The 16,971-nt window shown below is 42.5% G+C and overlaps 1 pseudogene; it reads right to left on the reverse strand.

The window, feature by feature from the left end:
* Window positions 1-2,446: 2,446 nt before the first annotated feature.
* The window catches only part of LOC145068234 (target of rapamycin complex subunit LST8-like), a 44,166-nt pseudogene continuing 29,641 nt past the window's right edge, over window positions 2,447-16,971 (reverse strand).

The raw sequence follows: 16,971 nt of genomic DNA on the forward strand, positions 1-16,971 counted from the left end.
TATATTCTCTTGAGTTTACAGCCACATGAGTTTACGGCTGTAAAATCATGGTCTTGTGGCCGTGAACTCATTTAGATGAGGTTGAGGTTTGATTTGCTACACTGTGGGTCTAGCAGGTACTTTCTAACACTTATTCCTTAACTGTATTAGGCTCAAAACTCCTTAGAATGACCCTTAACCAGGCTAGAACTCAGTACTAATGAGCTTGACACTCAGTTGAGTTGATTGATTGGGCTTTAAAAGTCAAAATTTTTCGGGTTGTCACATCATCCCCCTGATAGAGAGAATTTCATCCCGAAATTAGCTTGCTTACAGTACTATTGGGGTTGTGCTCCTTTCATTTGCAGAATACCCACTCGTAGACCTAGCAATTTCTTGCCCTAGTGTTCATCATTGGATTACATACTTGGTCCATCTACCATTATCTCGTGTATACAAGTCGTATATGATTAGGATTAGTAAGACAGTCGGATGTGCAACTCTGCTCCAGGTTCACAACCCAACGAGGAACAGGAGATAGGGCGGAAACACACATACTAGATCTCCGTAATCCTAATCATATACCACCCTTACCTATACACTGAATATTGATAGGTGAGATGTATTCGTCCGTAGCCTTTGTGCTCTAACTTGGTCTGTTGGACGAATGGTATTTCCGGACGGCCTACGGTCATCTGACGATAGGGCTTTGGAGGACAAAGTACTCTTCGCATAAGTACTTCGGGGTTTTGAATATGAAAGATAAAATTGGGGTTTAGGTCGGACTGTCGATACTAATGACGAAGATTTCGAGAACTTGATGGTCGAGGCGATAGAAACATATGAACTTAGTATGGTGAGGACCACGCCAATTCATGACGAGTGAAAGTAACAGACTCTTTATTGAACAAGGTTTTGGCCAAATGAAAGAAATGCCTGCTATACGGTGATGTATCCCTAGTGTGTTCGATAATGTACTCCTAGTGTGTTCGATAATGTACTTCTTGCAAATGTTCTTGTGCTTTCTATTTTCCCTTTGATGTTAACACTCCTATGTATCGTACCGCTATGTGCGCATACATACAAATGAAAGTGATTTGATAACTCGTGGTGATACCTAATATGATGATCCTCCTTGGTACCACTACGATCGCCTGTCATATACAAGTTATGAATAATTAAGATGAATAAGACGGTCGACTGAGTAACTCTGCCTCAAATCCACAACCCAACGAGGAACAGGAATTAAGGCGGAATCACTCATTCTAAGTTTGCAACATCTTAGTTATGCACAACCCTAATCCATATCCTAAACCATCGTAGCTTCTCTAAAACGGATCTTTTAGTTCTCTTGAATACTGTGACCTATTTCTATATATGAGTGATTTAAGATTACTTTTAAGTGTATTCCCCTTAGTTTTAATCTTATATAAATATAGATTAATTTTTAAAGTAATTACTTGATCGAAGACATACCGCTGCTCGTTGACGACTCTGGGGTCGATTCTCCTACGGTGATCATTAGGATTCATCCGTTCGTGCCTGAGTTCCTTCTTATTGGGCAGTCTCTTTGGTTGTGTCCAGCCTCACCATAGCCATAGTAGGCTTGGTTTTCTTCAACACGGGGGACTTGGGAGATCTGTTGAGCCGGTGCCCTGCATAAACGGACTGTGTGTCCCTTTCTGTGGAAGTTTAGACACTGCATTTCTCGGCATACTCCGGTGTGGTGGTAGTTGCACTTTTCACACTTCAAGAGGGTTCCAACATATCGACTGGTAGGTGCTGGAGCAGTAGGCGTTGTGGCGGCGTACATAGTACTTGCTTGTTGTTCTTGCGGGGTTTCCTGGGTAGTTCGCTTCTTCTTCTTCTTCTTGTTCCTCGTCTTCTGCTTATAATCCTCTCCCTTTAATGGCTTGGGAACGAGGACTTCTATGCCATGGCGAACTCCATGGTCAATTAGTTGCTGGGCCAGACATTTGGCGCTATCGAATGTAGCTAGGTTAGAAGACAATACATCTCCTTAGGTTGGGGCAGTCAGACCCCAGATGTACCATTCTGTCTTCTTACTCTATGGAGTAACCATTTTAGGGCATAGTGTTGCCAGGTTGCAAAACCTGTCAGTGTAGGTCACTATGTCTGAGCCAATCACGGTATGCTCCCATAGTTCTTGTTCCAGTTTTTGAACTTCGCCTCTTGGGCAGTACTCTTTCAGCATTAACTCTTTCAGGTTTACCCAACCTATTGAGTTAGCCACTGATAGGTTCAGTGACTTAACATGGTTGCTCCACCATGTCAGGGCTTTTTTGAAGAAGGTGCAGGCAGCAAACTTCACTTTGTTCCCTTCTGGGCATGAACAGATTTTGAAGACCGAATCTGTTTTCTCGAACCATCGCATCAGAGCGATGACTCCACCATTTCCGTTGAAGGAAAGGGGCTTGCAGTTGGTGAAGTCCTTGTAGGAGCACTCTTATGAGCGCACAGGTACCTCACTTTGAGTAGAATGAACAGGTGCTCCACCTCCGCTGGAACTAGCAGGATGATACTGAGCTATGGCTGCTGCCACAAGCATAGCTACTGCAGCATTCAGAGTTGCTGCGTCGATTTGTGGAGAAGGTGTCGGAGTTATCGGAGTGGCGTGTCTAGTTGATCGTTGTGGAGGCATTTTGCTAAAAAGGATACAAGATGAAAGGAAATGATTCTATAGCAGTAGATAAAAGACGAAAGCTGAAAGACTGGATGTATCGAGTCCTGATTTCCACAGGGTTCTAGAAACAATTCACAAAATAGTCTATACCTAATAAACTCTATGAATTTGAAATAACTATCCTCGAATGAATATCTATTGCCTGAATAACTGTTACCAGTTGCATGAGATAAAATAATCCTAACACATATCTATTGCCTGAATAACTGTTGTCTGGGTTTGTCGTGCGAGAATGAATGTGACTAAAGAATCTATGAGATTTAGGGTAACTTTATGGGGTGATCCTTACAGACTCATGCTTATAATTATACAATGTATATAACTTGTATATAATTTAAGATTAAATAGGTCTTCGAATAAATGATCCTACTCCAAAACCGCAACCTAATGGGGAATGGTAGTGAAACGTGGATCACAAATTTTAAGTCTATAAGGTCTAAATTATATAAAACCTTGGGAGTATACATTGTAAGATTATAGGCCTATCCGTAAGGGTCTTTTAAGTTATGATGTAAGTTGTTTATATAGTGCCTAAGATACTCCTATAGTATTTTAACGTAATGTACTTGTTCTAGAATATTCTTGACTGGTGTGAGGTAAGTTTTAAGACTGTTGCAACACCACATCACTCTCAAACACATGTCGGTCATATCTCGAATGAATATAGTTGATCAGGCTATATTGATCCTAGCAATGATTACATAACTGTTCACGTTTGACGACGACGTTTAACCTTTAAATACTCTAGTTCTATTCTCCTTGTGATACTCGTTCTAGTATGTTTACATGTTTAAGCAAGTAGGAATATTTTTATAACTTATCGTTATACTCTTAAAATATATCATTATCCAGAGCACTTAAGCCCCATTTATTTATAGTTGTATATATTTTATCGGTTGATATACTTAGTTAACTATAAACAATGCTCTGATACCAGTCTGTCACACCCCAAAACCGGAACGGCGGAAACGTTCGGGGGTGTAGGACGTCATGTTTAGTATCATTAGACATGCATCATAGTAAGCAAACTAATGAACAACCATTTCATTAGAAAGAAAGTGTTTACAATGTGTGTGTTCACAAAACATAGAGTACATAAGCAAATAACAAAACAAGACTTGAAGCTATATTGCTCCATCTTCTGAATTCCCAGCGCGAGTACCTGTCTACTAGTTTCCTGAGAATACAAGTTTTTTAAAAGAGTTTGTCAGAAATTAAGCTGGTCAGTTCATAAGATTTTAGTTATGTATGCAAGTTGTAGAAAGTTGTTGAAAAATGTAGTAGAACATGAAGTAAGTTATAAGCTTTGTTTTTAGAAAAGTTCGCCTGTTCCTCTACAAAATCCTATATTTCCTACTTAGATGAAAGATACGTAAAAATGATTCTACAATCCTTTCTATGAGTACTAAATGAATACAAGTTATATACAACTTGGAGTAAACAAACAATCGACTGTGCTCATCTGCCCTAAATCCACAACCCAACGAGGAACAGGAAGTAAAGCGGATAGCACACATCCCATTGTTTGTTAGGTCCTTGATGTATATAACTCTGGAGTATTCGTTTGCTACTCATGGAGTTAATTGTAATAGTTCCTTTAAAACTTATGAAAAATATTTTTTTAAGAAAACCCTTATTTCTTATAGTAAAATAGTGACCACAGTAATTACTTCTATAATCACTTAGTTTATACTGGCTATACATAATTTAACATCGAATAGATAGTTAATTGGGTGTATCTGCTCTAAGCCCACAACCCAACGAGGAACAGGAAATATGGCAGAAGGTACACATCCAACGACCTATTGGGTATTAATGATGTATAACCATGATGACAAAACCAAGGTATTATAGAGTCAATCACCTAAAGTCTTTTAAGTCTACACTGGTTTAATAAAATGGATTAAACCCTTTACTGTCACAACTAGAAATTTTGTGTCCTGTAATCTCTACACTCAAGTAAAATATAGAATCAAAAACTTAAAGAGCATGTAAGATGCTTACTCTATGACATCTAATTTTCAAACACATACACCATACAAGTACTACAAATAGTCAACAAACAATTGGAAACCCTAGAAGTTCTTGTTAGGTCCATTTTGGACTAGGATTTCCTTATTGGACTCATTGGGCCAATAAGCCTCCAATTTGACTATCATGGGATTAGAACCTTTAAATGGGCTCTAATTGGACCCACATCCATTTATTTCAATATTTTGGGCCACATTGGGCCTAGAATGAAATAAATTAAAAACTATGAACCATAATTAACCTAACTTAGCCCTAACAAGTCATAAAAATCACCTTTATATTTATTTGGACCAAAAATCACTCCACATAACCATGAAAATTGGGCTTAAGCATTTAAGGCCCAAACGTTCTCTTTTCCCCCTCCATTCTCGGCCCAAGCCCAAATAAAAGGAGGAGTTGACTTCTTGCATGACACATCATCTTTGTATGGAGGATATCTATGTATTACACTTCAAACATCCGTGCATTCTCATCTTTCCATGCAAGGTCATTCTCTCTTCTCTCCTCTCTTCTCCCTCTCGGCCGAAACCAAACAAACACACACACATTTCACTTAAAAATTTTCTCTCAAGAAACTCTCTCCATTTCTCTCCAAATTTTCGAGATCTAAGAGGTGTTCAAGGGATTTCTTCCATAAAAATCATCATCTAAGGTAAGATATTTCTTAGATCCATAATCTAGCTACTTCTTTTCATCAAGAATCATCTCTTAATCCATTCAAGTTCATGATCTTGCATCTTAGAACCCACTAAGTTCGAGATCCATCCAAGGAACTTGATAGGGCCGAAAATAGCACCAAACTTTCACAAATCTTCTTCAAAACGGAGACCACACCCAAGGTGAGCTTCATACCCCCTATTTTTCGGTTTTTATAAGTTTTGTGGGGGGGGGGGGGATACAAGCAAATGTGTAGATCTATGCGTATTTGTATGCCTTGTGTGATTTCTATGCTTAAAGTTGTGTTTTTGTGTGATTATGATGTTGGATCTAGTCAAAAACCCTTAAAAATCGAGATATACTTTGTGTTAAATGATACTTGCATAAATTATATTACTACATACAAATTATTTCAAGAAAAATAACCAAGTTGTTTAATAACATCTTCTTTGGGCTAAAAACTCATTTTTTTGGACTCAAAATGTTAAAAATATAAAGTTAAAGGGCCCAAAATGACCAAACACAAATTCTGATGGGTAAAATGAGTCAAAACAGTTTCAATAATGTATTTTCTGAAAATACACTCTTTTGAGGGATTAAAAATATAAATTTCAAGCATAATGGGCTAAAAGTGACATTTTCGGCCCAATAAGGCCCAATATGCGAAATTTTCCAATTTTAGGGGCTGAAACTGTGTTTTTCTGTAAAACAGTGGACTACTAGAGTTCCAAGTCCATTTTAAAGGTTAAAAATGCTTTTCATAATTAAAAAGGACCAAAGTTGCAAAATTTTTCCAATTTGGGCCAAAAATGTAAAAACTACGAAAAAGGGAGGTTACAGCCGAGAAAACTGCATTTTGAGGGACTAAAGCTGTTTTCAAATAAAAATGTGCTGAAAAATATCAATTACAACAAGTTTTGATATTAAAATGCCAAGACAAATGGTTTAAGGACTAACTTGGAAATTAATTTGTTCAAAGGGTTGAAACGGTAAATTTACAAAAGAAAGGGGCTGTAAACAGAAAAATTTCAATGTTTAAATCAGTACATCCGTTGCGATAAAATACTGACACTGCGACTACCGACAAATCACAATACACAACAACACCAAAAATCGTTATCAAACAAATTGATTCGGTCTCGAATCAATAATGAATCCGAAATTACTAACATGACGAAACTTCAATACACACGCGGAAAATTTGGGAAGTCAATACACACATGAGAATACACCAGACGTCGATAGACCGTCCTTGGGCCCAAAAGTTTCAAATCATGCTTGTTGGGCCTAGCTAGCCCAATGACATGATCTTTAGGCCTGAAGGAAACTCGCTTACATGTAGTTGGGTCTTATATGACCTAATTTCGTGTAAAAGGACTTTTACAGGCTTTGTGCGGTTGGACCCCAAGGGCCTTTTGGTGCTGCTAGTAAATTCGAGAGTTCACTAATGTGAGTCGGGCTAAGGGCCCTTCGCATTCACGATAGCCTTGAACGACGTAAGGAAATACCGGGGTTTCGCACCCTCTTTTTCCCCTCGGTTGTGGGGCTGCATGAGTCCGGGTGGTTGGGTTAAGTGAATAGTGCGAGCGATGCCTAAGGGATCGTTTGTACGGTTGTCAACTGGTCGTTTTCATTAATGTACGTTTACGACAATTCACAATTCGCAATTAATCCAACGTCTCCGGAGCTCAACGAATACACCTGTCGCAATGAATTAACAACCCCTAACTAATTAAAGCAAAGTGATAGGAAAACGTCGGATTTTCCTAGGGTTTTCAATTAATACACCTACGAACTAAATACCGAGTTTTACAAATTGTACTCTTACATTTATAGAAACAAACAAGCATACTTACGGATCTTCACACCTTTTATACTATACTATTTTCAGAAAATATCGGATTTTCTGGTGGTTTTCAAAACAATACAAAACATTGGATTTCAAACATTACTTATGAACTCACCAACATTTCATATGTTGACGTTTTTCAAAATACTTGTATTCTTAGGTAACAGATAAAGTGAAGGAAGAATTGTACTCTCTGACGTTTTGCTGTTGTTTAATTAGTATCGAACAATTTACTTTTGGGCATGTAACATTATGGAACAATGTAATGAACGTAAACACTATCAGTTGTAATATTCCAATGCTTGGTGATGAATGATGTTATGTTTCATGTATATTCATTGTGATGGTATTCAATTGAGTCACAACAGCCCCCGGACGTTTCCGCCGTCTGGTTCGGGGGTGTGACAGGTTGGTATCAGAGCTCTGTTTATAGTGAACTAGCATATCTAACCATACATTGATATGCAACTATAAACCAAAAGAGGGACTAACATAACTCTGAACGAAACAAGTAAAATACAACAATAAAACACCTTTGCTTGCATTAGGAACAAGGAACATAACGCCGAAACAAACAAAATAATGCTAGTATCTTGGTTAATTCAGGACTGTTCTTAGTAGTACCAAGGAGTGGATGTAGCCTGATCAACTACATTCTCTCCAAAGTATAACTAACACACGTTCTGATGAGATCATGATAGCTAGGGAACATAAAACTATACCCCTTTATCACCAAAAAGAGAACGTCTGTTTAGTATATATCATAGACGTGGGAGTGACCATGGTTTATACTTTTCCCCAGTCGTCATGGAGGGAGATCAGTCGGGTATCCAGTTCCATTAAGTCGTAGTGGCTCACGGGATGCTTGAAGATGAGCCAGAAGGGAATCCAGAGGAAGCACATGACGTCCGACCTGACGAATACAGATACACCGACTACGAATTTGGAGAGACCGACGATGACGTCGAGGAAGGGCAAGACCGGGACAAGGATCACATCCCGTCATGTGAGAACGAGGCGCAACCAGACCACCCCGCCACACCAATGAACCCCCCAAGGGAGAACCGTTCCCCCGAAGTTGAGATCGCCGCACGGCGACAACAGTTGTATGCTATGGAGGCTCGCGCAGTGCGGGCTGAGCATGAGAGGGATGAGGTTATTGGAGACATGACGGAGATGGCTCAGTTACTGGCGCAACATTTCGGCATATGACCCTGCCACTACATAGGACGCAGATCGTCGTGGTTAGGGATAAACTTATCTTAGTAGGTCGTTAGGAACTATGCTATGTACCCCCGACTCTATGTTTAAGTGACTACACTACTCATAGAGTCGTTATGCTGTCGAACTAGTGTCACTCATGTATGCTCTTACGAGCAAATTTTTTATATATCAAATGCGGATAATATTAGTAAACTTTTACGTGCTTTGTTATGATATTACAAATTTCTATGTGTTGAGAATCTATGATTGTATGTTAAATGGTAGGAGGGTTTAAATTCGTACCTTGCACCTAGTTAGTAGAGTCACAACCTCTCAGACACCCCAAACACTCAACATCTTTCCGTTTCATGACAGAAAGATGCCTCACCAACCTACTTGCGGAAACCCTGGACCAACCCCACCCGAAGTTGACTCCACTGCATTCCAGGCGGCCGTGTCTGCTGCGGTCACCGCAGCTATGGCACAACTCCACTCTGGTCGACCAAGCGCTCACCTGGTGGAACGGACACGTGGAATCCATGACACTCCCTGTAGCAAACTCCATGCCGTGGGCGGAGATGAAAGAAATGCTGATGGCTGAATACTGCCCACGAGGTGAGATCCAGAAAATGGAGCAGGAGCTGTGGAACCTCACTGTGCAGAATGCGAATATCGATGCCTACATATCGAGATTTAGTGAACTATCTCTGTTGTGCCCGAGTATGATCACCTCGGAAGGAAAGAAGATTAAGCGAATCATTTGGGGACTAACATCACCAATCCAGGGAAACGTGATAGCTGCAAACCCTGAAACATTTGACAGTGCAAAAAGATTGGCGAAGAAGTTGTATGACCATAACAATAAGAAGGGTGAGAAGCCAGCAGAGGCTGAAGGAAAGAAGGAAGGTGATGGCAAGAAGGGGAAGAACAATAAGAGGAAGGGGCGTCAGGGCCCCGAGACCTCTAAAAAGCAGCAGACAGTGGCAGTTAACACTGTCACCGCACCGGTTCCAACCACACCACATGCTCCAGCCTCAGCGACTTCAAATACTTCAAGACCTTATTCCGGTAATCTTCCCAAGTGCAACAAGTGCGGTTTCCACCACAATGGAGAATGCAAGGAGCCAAGAGCTATACATAACCGACTTATCCATAATCAAATAAGGTGCTATGTGCCAAACATAGTCTTGCTATTATACCATGGGCCGCGCGTGGTCTTCCTGGTCAAGCCTGGGCCGCTCCCTAGGTCTTACAGACAAGTGCCAAGGGCCACCCCCTGGTCTTACAGACATGTGCCAAGGGCCACCCCCTGGTCTTTTATGCAAGTATCACAAAGACAACCGTACATACTACTCTACATAGCTAAACAGCATACAGTGTGCCAGAAGCCACCTCCTGGTCTTTCATATATAATAGCATACAATGCGCCAGGAGCTACCTCCTGGTCTTTCATACATATTGCCTAGGGCTAACCCGCGGGTCTTTCTGTCATCCATAATAACATACTGTGTGCCAGGGGCCACCCCTGGTCTTTCATGCATATTGTAAATGGGCCGGCATTGGTGCCTTAGACCCATACAAATAGTGAGGAGACTCACCTCGCACTGCTGAACTCTGCTGATAATCCTCCGGCTGCTGACCGAAAACTCTCTGAACTCCCGCTCCACTAGCTCCCCGAGCTACCAATATCAATGCAACCCTTAGTCTAAGTATCTCCCGAAAGTCAACTATGTCAACTCAGGTCGAAGTCAAAGTCCTGGTCAAAGTCAACCTTCCAGGTCAACCCTACTCGTCGAGTCACCCTACTGACTTGCCGAGTTCATAAGTCCAGAGTCCTTCCACTCGCGACTCTACTCGCCGAGTCAGTCTATGACTCGCCGAGTCTACCGATTTCCGAGTCCTGACATGTCCAACTCACCGAGTCTCTAATCGACTCACTGATTCGAGTCTAAACGCGAAGGGTTTAAGGTTTCGCGACTTGACTCGCCGAGTCCAAGAACAGACTCACCGAGTCCAAGACAATCTTCATCCAACTCGCCGAGTTGTTCTTCCAACTCGCCGAGTTCATGCCCAACTTCATCCGACTCGACGAGCTGTTCATCCCACTCGTCGAGTTCCTCCTTATCTTCAAGCTACTCGCCTAGTCCACTCAAAGGACTCGTCGAGTCCATTCGGTCCTTCATACATGCAGAGGACTTTTGAGTCATGCAGGGACTGAAATCTGTAGATCTACCCTTCCCAAGCCTATTCCTCACGTAAAGTTGCAAACTTTACGTGTAGAGAAGGAGATCTAAGCAAAATACACCCTAAACTAGGGTTTCAGGCCAAGGGGCTTCAACATTGACTCAAGGGCTGATACTTTATGCTTCTCTAGTCCATAACACACTTGGATCTGATGTAGCAACTCCAGATCCGACTTCTAACTCAAATGGGTGTCAAACCATGGCTTAAAAGCCCCAAATCTCACAACCATGGAAGACCTAAAGGAGAGAGGGACGACTTATTACCTTCAATATCCCAGAAAGGCTCCACAAACTCCAGATCTATAGTCCCTTCTTGCTCCTCCAAGTTCCTTCTTCCTTCTCCAAGCTTTAATGCACCTTCTAAGGCAACAAATGGCTCAATCAAAGGTTATGACGGCTAGGGTTTGGTATCTAGGGCTGAAGAGGCAGTAAGGGAACCCTAGGAAGAAGATTAAGACGTTTATATAGGCTCCAAGTCCTGAATTTAGGGTTTTACACGCATAGACCAGACTCGCCCAGTCACCTTGGCCAACTCGCCGAGTCGGTCACTTACTCCTCGACCCGGATCCCGCTCGGACTCGCCGAGTCGACCCCTAAACTTAGGGTTTTCTTTCCTTTCTTGGCCTTCAAAACTTTGGGTGTTACAGTATTATTTGGGAGATCCTTGGTTGGGAATTAGTGGGATGGTTCTCCAGTGAAGTCAGAGTTTAGTGATTCGATCATTTATTTTTATATGGTCGAATATGTCTATGGATGAACTTTGGAGTTTAAGGCAATACTATTTCTAAGATAGGATTAGTAGCACGAAGATGGTGATGTCAGTTGCGGGTGTAAGATGAAGAAGTAGTTGGTCCTTGGATGTTCAAGAGAATTGCATTTGTCGCGTGGGTTGTGTTTGGTTAGAGTTCAGTGATATTGCAAGAATGAAAGTGGGAATAAGCATTCGTCAACCAAAGTGAAGATTAGAGCCTCTAGTTGTCAGCACGGGAGGTGGACTGAGGTTTCAGACTTGACCAGGTTTGAAGAGTACTCTTCAAGATTTCAGAGGATGGACGATCTTAGGGTGTAACCGATGATTGATGGCTAGCATTAGTAAGAACATGTTGTCATTAGTGGGATACTATAAAGTGAGAAGGGTTGGGAATCCTTTAATTTTCGCGTGTTGTGAAGACTTAGTCGAATCTAGGTGGGGGAGAGACTTTTTATAAAGTTCTTCAATGTGAGTTTTGGTTCCACGGGGTGCAATATCTTGGGCACCTTGTCAACCAGAAGAGTATTCTAGTCGATCTGGCCAAGATAAAGGTCGTGATGCAGCGAGAGATTCCAAGCTCTCCAACTAAGATTCGGAGTTACCTGGGTCTAGCAGGTCATTATGAGATAACGGAAGCAAGAGTTCGGTTAAGGTCGTTTGTGATATAAGCTTACCATTGGTCATGTAGCAATCACTTTTAGCCTTGGATTTGGTAACGTCAGGATTTAACGCATGGACCTGATCGGTTGGAGCAGGAGGTTGTTAGAACCACAGTGGCATGATAACTAATGGCAACTAGTCCCAGAGAAGGATTTCGTTCAGAAGTCAACTAAGTAGGGAGCCCTTTGGCTCCGCAGCCGAGTCGAAACCTGGTGTTTCAGATGATTGGTGAACGAATTGAGAACAGGGAGGCCTCGTTAGACTTTGGAAAGCAACCACGTGGCAACATACTGCTTTAGGCAGTTTCGTGTTCGGGCAGTTTCTGCATTTGGGCAGTGTTAGTATTTGTGTTTTAGGTTGCAAGTACCGACGTAATAGGTGGTTAATTGGGCAGTGATAAGTCACTCGTTGTGGGATTAAATAATCTCAGAGTAGTTGATTTGACTCTGTTGCACAACTCTCATATGAGTCTAACAATTTCATGGATGAATCTTCTACTCGAAGGATTATCTGATCCTTCTGTCAGGTATAAGTATTATGTAGCCGTTTATGGACAGTGACTTGCGCTCTTTTCGGTAGTAGTGTGATGGTGACAGTTTGGTCCGAGAGGTCTGAAAGGGAGCCGGATCACTGAGACCTTATGTAACATCCCAAAATTTGAGGCGAAAAATTTCGTTTCTTCAATTAAGTGATTTATAAATTGTTTATCAAAACATTGGCTAGATCATGTGAATACATAAAACCATACTATCATGTTTCAAACCAAATCATCTTGAAGTAACAAAATATCAGAGTACAATTCCAGAAAAATCCAAGCAGAGATCATGTGTGTGTGTGATGCGTTGCTACAACGCCGACTCTTTCCCCTTAGACGAAGAAGTACCTGAAACCAGAAACTAAAACTGTAAGCACGAAACTTAGTGAGTTCCCTCATCATACCACATACCATACAATCACATAGCATATATACTGCCGGGCAATTTTGGGGCGCCCGTCCTACCCATGTCAAGCTATTCTGGGGTGCTGACCTACCCATGTCAAGCCATTATGGGGTGTTGACCTACCCATGTCAAGCCATTCTGGGGTGCTGACCTACCCATGTCAAGCCATTCAAGGGTGCTGACCTACCCTCCGGTCTATCTCAACCATAAACGGGGACTATTTCACCCTACTTCTAACACATAATATCATATCATAATCATGCTGTCAGACATATATGGGGTGTCCAACCTACCCATTAGTCCTAGCGATCGAATCGGGGACTAGCCCCCCTTCTACTGATACTATCTCACTTACATAGCAACTAGCAAACTAGCATACCCACATATCTAGCAATTTAGCATAGGGACATATCCAACAATAACAGAGCAGACAATTACCACAAAGATAATCATCCCAACTAACAATTACTAGTGGGCCGGCCTTGGTGCCTTAGACCAACTTTTACTGGAAGCTAACTCACCTCGATGTCGTGTAGTGTCTGAACTGTCCTCGGCGTGAAGGTCGACTCTCACCGACTCCTCAACCCCTACACGATAACCCCTAAGTCATCAAACATAACATACAACCCTAACCTGGGTCAATACCAAAACCAGGCGAACTCAACATTGGTCAAAGTCAACACCCAGTTGAACTGACTCGCCGAGTTGGTCTACCAAATCGTCGAGTCCAAACTCCATTAACTTGATCCAACCCCGACTTCACTCGTTGAGTGTAGCAAGAACTTGATAGGTTCTCCTTCATTCAAACCATCGGGACCATCTTCATCAGACTCGCCGAGTTGTATGAACAACTCGTCGAGCCCATCTTCAAAGAATGGGAGATTGCCTTGGACTCGCCGAGTCTATTCTAGCACTCGTCGAGTCCCATGCCTTCCATGTCCAAGGAAAACCCCCTAGCAGGCTGAGTGTTCCTTTCACTCAACCAAAATCATTCTAGAAGACTTTTTGAGGAAAAAGCGTCTCGACTCGCCGAGTCACCCCAGTGACTCGCCGATTCCCTCTTTGTCCGATACTATACAGACGATTTCAGTTGGACTCAACACACCAAAACTATAGATCTGGCTTCCTAATGTCCAGTTTACACAAAAAGTTCCAAACTTGGTACACATGCAAGGGGTCTTTGGCCCAAAAAGCCATAAAAGATGGCCTCCAAGGTGCATGGGGTGTCCATGGAAACAAAATGGGCACCTTTGTGCCTTAAAACCCCCCAGTAGACCAGGATCTAAAGCATACACCGACTTACAACACTAAATCCCGAATACAACCTCTTTAGGGCTTACAAAGATGAAGGAAAAAGGTCCAAAATCAAGAGCTATAGATAAAGGTTCAACTTCATACCTCCAATAAGCTGAAAATGAGCTCCAAACTCTAGATCTTCTTGTTTCCCCTTGGCCTCACAAGCTCCTTTCCTCTTCTCAAGCTTCACAATCCACCAAAAACCACCAAAATGGCCTTAGAACAGACAAAACGGCTAGGGTTTCGATAAGATGTCTTTTGGGAGTATATGGGATGATGGAGGCTGAGATAAGGTGTTTAAATAGGGTGCAAACCCTCAATTTAGGGTTTACCCAAACATCACCTACTCGCCGAGTCAGTCTTCTGACTCGTCGAGTAGGTCACTTAAATTATCCGCGGATCTCGACTCTACTCGATGCGTTGGGCCTCCAACTCGTCGAGTCCCAGAGAAAAACATAAGAAATGCTTGAATAATAGGCATACAATGTATCAGATGTTACAAATCTCCCCCACTTATCTTAGACTTCTTCCTCGAAGTCTGCTGCTCGATCCTGAAAAAGTTCTGGGTAATGCTCCCTCATCTCGTCCTCCGACTCCAAGTTGCATTCCAAGCCCTTGCGGTGCTGCCACTGGACCTTTACCAGCTCCACCCTCTTGTTCCTCAGATCCCTTGACTTCCTATCAAATATCGCCACTAGCCGCTTGATGTAGTTCAGGTTGTCATCAACCTGAATATCCTCCAAAGGCACCACCGCCGAATCATCTACCAGGCTTTTCCGCAACTGAGAGACATGAAACGTTCTATGAATCTGAATGAGTTCAGCTGGCAGATCCAGCCTATATGCCACCTTGCCCACCCGGGCTATAACCCTAAACGGTCCAATATACTTGGGGCCAAGCTTGCCCGGCTTCCTAAACTGAATGATGCCCTTCCATGGTGACACCTTCAGGAGCACCATATCCCCGACCTGAAACTCTAGGTTGGTCCGTCGCTTTTCGGCATAACTTTTCTGCCGACTCTAAGCAGTCTGAAGCCTGCTCCGAACCTGTTGGATCCTCTCCATAGTCTTGAATACCACTTCGGTACTCCCCATGACTCTCTAGCCAACCTATCCCCAACATATCCGGGTCCTGCACTTCCTCCGATACAACATCTCGAAAGGAGGACGGTTGATACTCGCATGATAACTATTGTTATAGGAGAACTCAGCCAACGTAAGGTAAGTATCCCAACTACCTCCAAAGTCTAAAACACACACCCGCAGCATATACTCTAGGTTCTGGATGGCCCGCTCGCTCTGGCCATCCGTCTGCGGGTGCATGGCGGTGCTAAAATGCAATCGAGTACCCAACTCGTCATGAAATTTCTTCCAAAACCTGTGATGAGATTAAAAACGTTAATCTTTGAAGATCGATTAGATCTTAAACAGGTAAGTAAATACAAAACAGCAAGAACACGAAAATAAGAACAAGGCAAGAGTGAATCAAACGTGTTGAACGATCAAAGAAATCTGTAAAAACTATCGTTATGCTCTCGATCAATCGTTAACCTAATATGCATGCAAGCATATACTTATATAATAAACAAAATGGGCTCTCGGTTGGACAGGCCCAAACCGGAATACAAAATAAATAAACAAATACTCGAGCCCAAAGACGCAACCCTTGAACAAATCTTCAACCCAACAATCTCCCCCTTTGCGTCAATTAGAGCGAGATCTTCATTTGTTACTTGGGCCAGCAGCGGAGGCAGGTACCTTCTTCTTCACGGTGTTAAACAGACGAGAGATAAGAGCCATAATCGTTTGCCTAAACATGATGTACCACTGGATGATGTCATTGAAGTACTTAACATCATCCGCTGCATTCTCTTTACACCTTCGAACAATTGACAGCACGTGCTCTAGACAGGTAGTGGTGTAAAGATGTTTGTCAGCTAAAGCAAAGAGACATTTCTGTCCTTCTGCTCTAGTGAACATAACCCAATTGCGTCTCGGGTCGATCTTGCCCATCTTCATCTGATTGAGATCACTGGCCGATCCCAGAGGAGCTATCTTCGGTTTCTTCTTGAAGACAGTGGCTACCTCCTGATCCATAAGGGCTACCTCCATGATATAGCAGACAATCATCCTCTTGATATGGTCTATAATCGGATCATATTCAGCTTCATTTGTCAAGAGGATGTTATGCAGAACGATCCAATCATGAGGATTTAAGTTCGGTAGATCTACCAGGGAGATATGATGTGCAGTTCTTGCAGATCCCCGAATCACCTTGAACCGAATGTTTATGAATCTACCTTCGGTGTAAGGCTTCAGTACCCGAACGCTCACTATCTTCTGGGTGCTCCAAGTTAGATACTGAGGACGAGCAGCCTTCAGATAGAAGTCGATGAGCTCCCTATCAAGCTCAGCGTTCGGATGAGGGACTTCAAAGATATTTGAGAAGGCGTGGAAGATAAACGCCTTTCGATTCAACGGCATGTCGAACTGCGAATCGACAGAATTAACGCAGTCGAACGAAATCACCGGCTCGAGCCATAATATGCTGGGAGTGTCTATGGCCTCTTTGATCATTCGTTCCCGAGTCCATGCAGGGAAGAGAGTCTTCCTGCTCTCGAGGAGATCGTGGGCTTCCTTCTGCTTGCATTCGGCTTC

This window comes from Lactuca serriola, chromosome 8 (assembly GCF_051521515.1).
Source record: "Lactuca serriola cultivar US96UC23 chromosome 8, Lser_US96UC23_V15, whole genome shotgun sequence".
NCBI classification, from domain to species: domain Eukaryota; kingdom Viridiplantae; phylum Streptophyta; class Magnoliopsida; order Asterales; family Asteraceae; genus Lactuca; species Lactuca serriola.